The following is a 9,052-nucleotide window of genomic DNA, read 5'->3' as shown; positions in this document are numbered from 1 at the left end:
ATTCGCAACATGTGCTTAATTTCCTTGTGTTTTAATTTGGTGATATTTTCATTTCATATTTGGGAAAACCTCTCAAGTTCTAACAGCGAATTCCTGAACAAAATGTCACACTTAATTAATTAAGACTGAAAGCCCACATACGGTGAAATCTGCAAATTGAGTTACCACGTAGCCATATGTATACATGCCATGCTCGCCAAAATCATAACATTGAAACATCTGCTTTATTTGTTGTGTTTCGTTCCTTGAAAATATCTGATGAAATGTGTATTGAACTTTAAATGTCTTTGACTAATAAATAGAAATTAATGCAAGTGCAGATTTTCCAGAAGGCAAAATTCGAAACTGGACAGTGAAGTCAATTTAAGTGTTCAGAAAAGAGAAAAGACAAAAAAAAAAAGCGATATTCAGACCAAATAAAAATAGATAGAAGCTTCACAAACGACCTGTTTCTGGGATACCTCCAGTCACATTGACATCACCATCTGGGTATAATCCTAGAGACAGTGCTGCTAAAATTTGAATGTTCTAATCAGTTACGAATTATGGCTAACAATTTCGAAAATCAAAGAGGCCCTGATAGACTGGCGTGATTTAGTTTAAAAGTAGAAGGTGGAAGTCACTGTGAAATATATAAAAAAAGGCTTTTTGTCGTTTTTTTTTATCAAAAGAGGATTCAACATGCTTTGAATTGGAAGTGGTGCTTTATTCCATTGGGGAAGGCTTCTTTTTGTGCATAACGTTAGATTTGGTCGGATTCTACAAATAGTCAAATAAAATTCCACTTCGTGTTAATTAAATCAGTACAAAATGCTGACAATAATAAATCACAACACTACATCAGAATTCAGCGAATGACTCCAGCCAAGAGTTTGAATGCTGTGATTTCAAAACTTGCACCAGAGATACCGTCGAAAGTTGACTGGCATATGGAAATATTGGTTTGTGGAATACACGAAGATTGAGCTTTCTTTGTTCAAAGAATCTCAATTATTGATCACATAAAACACGTTTGAATTATGAACAGGTGGAAAACGTTTCCATCAAGAGAGAGAGCTATGAGAGGTTGCAGAATCTGGAAACAGGAGCCGTGCATACACGTTTAAATGTGAACTCTGTCGGAGGGGCAAAAGGCACACCCTCGTAAACAGTGTTGTGACGCAGTGAAATCATTTCCAAGTGTTGTTGTTTCACGTCGTGAAATTTCATCAGAAGGGATTCGATTAAATCACATGACATGAAGTCTTAACTTTGGTTTGCTCTACTCAGATACTGCGAACATTGTTGAGCATTTCCAGTGTATTCTATGTGGTCTTTTTAATGCAGACTTTCCAGCATTCTCGCATGTAGTTTGTCTTATAGACGTGGGGTGGAGGGAGCAGAGGAGTTGTTGATGCTGCTTGGCTGAAATTAATTAACATTTAATTACTTTGTGATTATATTCCGTTTATGTCTTCAGAAGAGGCAACAAGAGTAGGCCATCCTGCGGTTCTAGTCTGTTCAGCATTCGATTAGGTTATTGCGAATCTGACTATAACCTCAACTCGACATTCCTGCATACTCATTAATGTTTAATCCCATTGGAATCAAGAGTCATCCATTTACCTTTTCCTTATAAATATGTTTAAAAAACATTATGTTTTGTCTATATTTCCAAACGCACACAAATGTCCGAGTAGTTATTTATCTTTCATGTCTGTCTTAACTGGGCGAGTCCTTGTGTTAAAACAATGATTCCTTTTTCTTGAACCTCCCACTAAGGGAAACAACCTTTCGTCATCGATCTAGCCAATATTCCTCAGCACTTATATGTTTCAGTTAAGTTACCTCTGACTGTCTTTAACTCCAGAGTTTACAGACCTCGCCTGTCTGTACTCTTTTCTGAAGGCGATGATCTCTGCTTTCTTATTAACATTTTCCATAAATGCTGTGACCAGTACTGTACAATATCTCTCAGGTTTTTTTTAAATCTTAGAAATGCCCTGTGTAACTGAAGCATAACCTCTCTTCAGTTGCAGGAAATGGCCGTCACAAATTCACACCACTTACCTTTTACTTTCCTGATTAGTGTCTGGAACTGGATATCAAATGTCTGTGGTTTATTCACTATGACAGACAGATCTCTCTGCATGTCAGAATTTTATACTTTCTCAACATTATGATAATATGCTTTATTGTTGATCCGTGCGCTTTAAATTTTATCCTGGAGCACAATGATCCATGGTATGATAATAGCACATTATTCGCTAAGTTGCTCCTCAATAATAGCTTCTTAATTAAAGTAAGTATGGAAATCAAACACTCCATCGAATTTGGTCTGATCCGTTGTTAATAATGTTTCAGGAAAATATTCCGAAACCTCACAAGGTATTTAAAGTCATAGTGACTTTTTCCTTTCATATTACTGCATGGGCTCATGTTTGACTAAACACGAAACTTTTCAAGGCGTTATCAGTTCCACTTACATGACACTACATTTGAATGGACAGGACATTAGGCATTTATGTGATGAATTAATCCTCGTATCGTTATGCCTGACACGTCGACGAAACGTATTGGTGAACATAAACAGGTGGATTGGGAGTTGAAAATATTTACTGTGTGGAACAAAGTAAATTGATACTAAACCCTTCAGAATTTTGAAGAATGACGGTTGTTCTGATTGAAATGAATAATTTAGCAGTGTACGTATTGATTTTCTTTACATGTCTGGAATGTCCTTACACAGCTTTTATGTCATCATTTTGAGAGGTTACCCAGTTCCACCTGTGCTCAGTGGAGTTCCATCGCATTTACGAAAGATGAGTCATTTAATCAATGGTACGCAAAGTACATTTGGAAATGTCTGCCTATCCCAGTTTTTACTGAGGCTTCCGGGACATTCTACATCAAAGACTTAGACATTGGATTTATAGCTCTGGGGACAGTAGATTTTATGAATTATTAGATGGAAGTCATATACAAGAGATTTCGATGCATGTTAGACACTTGGCGCAGATGATGCTCTATCTCTGTCATCCTTAGAAACTGGAAATAGGAGTTGCTTGAAAGTACATTGTTAATAACCCGGTACTATTGAGAAGTCCACATCAGGATTTAAGAAATGAGTGAGACTCCCCAGGAATTAGCTTCGGATTCCTGCTTGTTACAGATACTCTTCAACGAGGAAAGAAATGAACATTAGTCCAGATTCAGATAAAGTGATGTCTCATACCGAATTCTTAAAATTAACACATAATTTCACAACCTGCCTGCGACAGGATAAGTGAAATAATATCTTGATGTGAACAAGACAACGTGAACTTGACGTTTAATAAATAGATTAACATTAAAAGGAAAACGTAGTAAAACAAATAAGAAACAGTCTAGAAGCAAGAGGAGGTCCTTCAGACCTTAGAGCCAACTCCAGCATTCAGCACAATCAATTCAATAGCCTAATCATGCTTTCTTTTCATAAGATTTGATTCCATTTGTTCCAAGTGTGATTCCTAGCAGCCTCTTGAATACTTTTAATAGTTTGGGTGATGGCAGAGTATTACTTTTTGGGTTGGAGGCATGGGGCTAGTGTTGTGTCACAAGGATTGGTTCGGGTCCACTGCTTTTCGTCATTTAAAAAAAATAGTTTGACTGTGAAAATGGTGGTAATAGTTAGTAAATTTGCCACTGATACAAAAATGAAGGGGTAGTGGGTGGCGAAGAACATTACCTCAGCGCTCAATGGGATGTTGATCAGACCAGGGATATATTTCCCTTCCCACCCCTTTCCGCCTTCCACAAAAACCGTTCCCTCCATGACTACCTGGTCAGGTCCGTGCCCCCCTACAACCCATCCTGCCACCCTGGCACCTTCCCCTGCCACCGCAGGAATTGCAAAACCTACGCGCACACCTCCTCCCTCACCACCATCCAAGGCCATAAAGGAGCCTTCCACGTCCATCAAAGTTTTACCTGGACATCCACTAATATCATATATTGTATCCGTTGCTCCCGATGCAGTCTCCCGTACATTGGGGAGACTGGACGCCTCCTAGCAGAGCGCTTTAGATAACATCTCCGGAACACCTGCACCAATCAACCACACTGCCCTGTGGCCCAACATTTCAACTCCCCCCCCACCCACCCAACCCACTCTGCCGAGGACATAGGGGTCCTGGGCCTCCTTCACCGCCACTCCCTCACCACCAGACGCCTGGAGGAAGAACGTCTCATCTTCCGCCTCGGAACACTTCAATCCCAGGGCATCAATGTGGACTTCAGCAGTTTCCTCATTTCCCCTTTCCCCACATCACCCAAGTTGCAAACGTCCAGCTCAGCACTGTCTCAAAGACTTGTACTACCTGCCTATCTTCTTTTCCACCGATCCACTCCACCCTCCTCCCTGACCTATCACGTTCATCCCTTCCCCCACTCACCTATTGTGCTCTATGCTACTTTCTCCCCACCCCCACTCTGCTCTAGCTTATCTCTCCATGCTTCAGGCTCTCTGTCTTTATTCCTGATGAAGGCCTTTTGCCCGAAACGTCGATTTCACTGCTCCACGGATGCTGCCTGTACTGTTGTGCTCTTCCAGCACCAATAATCCAGAATCTGGTTTCCAGCATCTGCAGTCATTGTTTTTACCCAGATGGGCCAATCGGCCGTGTGATGTCTGATGCAGTTTAATTTAGATAAATGTGAGTTGTTGCATTTTAGAAAGACAAATCAGAGCAGGACTTACGCACTAAATGGCAAGGTCCTGGAGAGAGTGGCTGAACAAAGACATCTTGAAGTGCAGGTTCATTGTTCCTTTAATTTGGTTCGTAGTTAGATAAGATAATGAAGAAGGAGTTTGGTATGCTTGCCTTCACTGGTCAGGGCATTGAGCAGAGGAGTTGGGAGATAATGTTGCGGTTGTACAGGATATTGGTTAGGCAGCTTTTGGAATATTGTGTGCAATTCTGGTCTCCCTCCAAAGAGAGAAATTTGAAATGATTCAGAAAATATTTGCAAGGATGTTGCCAGGGTTGAACTGTTTGTGCTAGCGGGAAAGGCTGAATAGGTTGAGGCTGTTTTTTTTTCAGGCGCGTTGGCGGATCAAGGGTGATTTGAAAGAGGTTTCTAAAATCATGAGAGGCATAGATAGCGTCAATAGACAAGGTCTGTTCCTTGGGCTGGGGTAGCCCATAACTAGAGGGCACAGGTTTAGACTGAGATGGTAAAGATTTAAAAAGTGATCTATTGGCAACTTATTGCATTGAGAGGGTGGCATGTGTATGGAATTAGTTATCAGATGAAGTAGTGGAGGCTGGTACTGTACCCACATTTTAAACGCATTTGGATGGGTACTTGTATAGGAAGGGTTTGGAAGAATATGTGTCAAGTGCTGGAAAACGGGAGTAGGTTTATTTAGGGTATCTGATTGGTGCGGACGAATTCCACCAATGTGTCTGTTTCCATGCTGTACATCTCTCTGATTCTACAGCTACTTCATGTGGTAATGACTTCCAATGGCTCTCCACTCTTTGGTGAAGAAATGTCTCCTCATCTCCATCCTAAATGGACAACCTCGAATCCGCAGACTCTAACCAATGGTCTAGACTAACCCAGGTTAGTCCTGTTAGAATTTTATAACTCTTAATGAGATGTCCAGTCCTGCATCTGAAATACAGTGAAAACAATCCTAAACTAATCAATCTCTCCTCATATGTCAATCTCGCCATTCCCATAACTGCACACAATATTCCAGGTGTGGGCTCAACAAGGTCCAGTATAACTGCAAAAATACATCCCTGCTCGAAATGTCTCACAATGAAGGCCAATGAAGGGCCGGAAATAATTTGGTCTTTGGTATGATTGTGTTCTTGATACGTGAAAATGATTTATCTTCAGCAGAACATGGAAAATCTGGTACATATTTGCAGAAATCCATTCGATTTTCTTGCCACCGTGGTGATCTAGCATATGATTCCCGAGCATGATCTCTTCTAGATCATTTGATACCCGTCGGTGCAGAAGGTATAATGTGGCTAGATACGAACATGGCATAGAATAAACACTTATATAAGAAAGAGATTAATGGCATTCTATTAACGTTTCATCTCATGTGACGAATCAGTTAATTCAAAAGCTGTGACTAGAACCAGGAATGTTCAGGGAGATCACCTTTCCTTCAAATAATGGGTGCAGGAGAGAATATCAGTAAAATATTGGCTCGTTGTTCTTTACCAAAGGTAGTGAATTAATGGAATTGAAATGACTTTGAATGCTGGCTCCAGATAAGCTATCTGCAACATTTGATGCAGCCACAAACCGGGCGATTAAGCAAGACAGAAATTTTATCGTTGCAAGTTGTCGAATCATTAGTTTTATTTCTGAGGAGGGTGTGGAATCACAATTATGCAAGCGACTCTTGGGTTCGACCAGTTAAATGATCAGAATTCTTTTACATTTGCTTATGTTTCAAATTCACCTCGCTGACTTGAGGCTTGCTGTTACTACAACAACGTTAATAATATGTGGGCCAGGAAATAAATTCGGCAGTACGAAAGGGATGTAAGAAAGACACAATTGCAATAATCATGGGGGAGATTCAATATTCTTGTACACTAGGAAAATCAGGTTCTTACCGGATACCATGAAAAAGAACTCATTAAATCTCCACGAGTATCTTTTTTTTGTGCAGCTTGTGGTAGAACTCGCCAGTGAACAAGGAATTCTGCATTTAATACTAACGATTGGGACAGCATTGAATGAGAATTCAAATAATCGAACTACTCGAGAGCGATAAACATAATGTGATGTAATTCACCCTGCAGTTTGAGAGAGAGAGAACCTTGAAACAGATGTCATGGCATTTAATTGATTGAAAGTAACCAAATAGACATGAAGGGAATGCTGGTCAGACTTTATTCGAAAGGAAGGTTAGCAAGAAGATGCCAGAGAGCAACGGCAGGAGTTTCTGAGGCAATTCGGGACGCAAAGCAGACAGTTACCCCAAGGAAGGCGAAACATACGAAGCTGAGGCGAGGCAATCATGGTTGACAAAGGAAATCAGAAACAGCAGAAAAGAAAAAGATAGAATGTGAAGGTGCGTGTGAAAAGAGAGGATTGAAAAACCTCTAAAAACAGCAATTGTAAACTGAAAAAGGGGTAGGATGAGATGTCAGAAAAAGCTAGCTGGATTACAAAAATTACAAGAGCTTTGTTTAGATATATAAAAGGTAACAGAGAGGCAAAAAATGAACAATGGGCCAATAGAAAATGAGACTGAAGAAGCAGAAATAATGAACCAACAAATTGTGGAGTATTTGAATGGGGACTGTCCATCAGTCTTCAAAGTGCAAGTCTCCAGTAATATATCGAAACGTCTCAAGTGTAAACGAGCAGAGTTCATCACTGAGGAGGAAGTGCTGCGGAACCTGAAATTTCGGAAGATGGATAAGTCACCTGAACAAGATGGAATAAATCTCAGAGGTCTGAAGGAGAAAACTAAAGCGATCATTAAGGCATTGGTGGTGACTTTTTAGGAATACATGGAGTTGGGGAGGCTTCTAGAGTATTGGAAAATGACTAACGTTAACTGCTGTTTAAGAAGACAGGCAGTCGGAAGATTGAGCACTGACACTTGTTAGCTTGACCTCATTCAATCATAAGATTTTAGAGTCCATTACTCAACGTGAGATTGCAGAATACGTGGATTCTGATAAAATAGGGTTGATTCAGCACAGCTTAATCAATGGGGAGTTATACCTTACAAATCTTTTAGAATTCTTAAGGAGGAAACCAGCAAGTAAGACAAATAAAGTGCAATGGACATGATCTATTTGGATTTCCACCATGGTTTTGACAAACACAGTGGGCTGCTAAATAAGATAAGAGCCATCATGTTCTGGGTAACGTACAGACATAGCTGGAGAAATGACTGACTGGATGAAGTCAAATGAGTGGACAAATAGGTCATTTTCAGGACGGTAAACAATACTACTGGAGTTCTGCCGGGTCAGTGTTGGGACCACAACTATTCATTTTATTCAGAAACGATCTGAATGAGGAAACAAAGGGAATTGTTGTCAAATTGGCTGGTGACACAATGATCGGTTGAGGGAAAATTTATATTGAGGAAGGAGGAGGGTGTTGAAGGACTTCGACAGGCTGGGGAATCAGCAAATAAGTTGTTAATGGAATGTAATGTGGGTGAATGTAAGTTTATGAACTTTGGATGGAAGAATAGAGATGAGAAATATTTTCAGAATGACTTCTGAAACCTGTAGGTTCAGGTGGCCATTTGGAAGACAAATGAGATGTCTGCATTCATATGAAAAGTGCTAGAATACAAGCACGGGAATGTATTTCTGAGGCTGTCTATGGCTTGATAAGGAACACGTTTAGAAAAGTGTGAGCAGTTGAGGGCTCTAAACTAAATAGGGTCGTGCTGGCATTGGAAGGAGTCCAGACTGATTTTGGAAGACTGATCCAGGGGATACAGGGCTTATCAAAGAGGAGCAGTTGAATATTCTGCCTTTGCACTCAATGCAGTTAAGAAAGATGAGAGGGGATCTCATTGAATCTGACAGAATACTGAGAGACTGTAGGGAATGTATGTGGAAAAGATAATTTCACTTGTACATCAGACTGAGACCCTCCGTCCCAGCCTCAGAGTGAAAGGGTGATCATTTTGAACTGAAATGAGGAGGAATTTCTGCAGCAAGTGGGTGAAACTCTTTGCCACAGAAGTCTGTGGAGGCTAATTTATTGAATGCACTTAAGGCAGAGATCAATTCTTGCATAGTAAGAACATCAAGGGTTACGGAGAGAAGGCAGGAGAACAGGGTGGAGAAGCATGTCAACCATAATCGAATGTTGGAACTGATCGAGTATGCTAAGTGAACTTATAGATATCCCATATCCTAAGGTCTAAAGATTTAATATTGACACATTTTGCAGGTTATTTTCCAATACGGTAAATGCCCTGCTTAAGAAGGATAGTAAGGCCAAGCCAGGGAATTATGGACCAGTGAGCCTGACGTCGGTGGTGGGCAAGTTTTTGGAGGGAATCCTGAGGGACAGGATGCAC

This window comes from Hemiscyllium ocellatum, chromosome 27 (assembly GCF_020745735.1).
Source record: "Hemiscyllium ocellatum isolate sHemOce1 chromosome 27, sHemOce1.pat.X.cur, whole genome shotgun sequence".
In the NCBI taxonomy this organism is placed as follows: domain Eukaryota; kingdom Metazoa; phylum Chordata; class Chondrichthyes; order Orectolobiformes; family Hemiscylliidae; genus Hemiscyllium; species Hemiscyllium ocellatum.
This window is presented reverse-complemented; position numbering follows the sequence as displayed.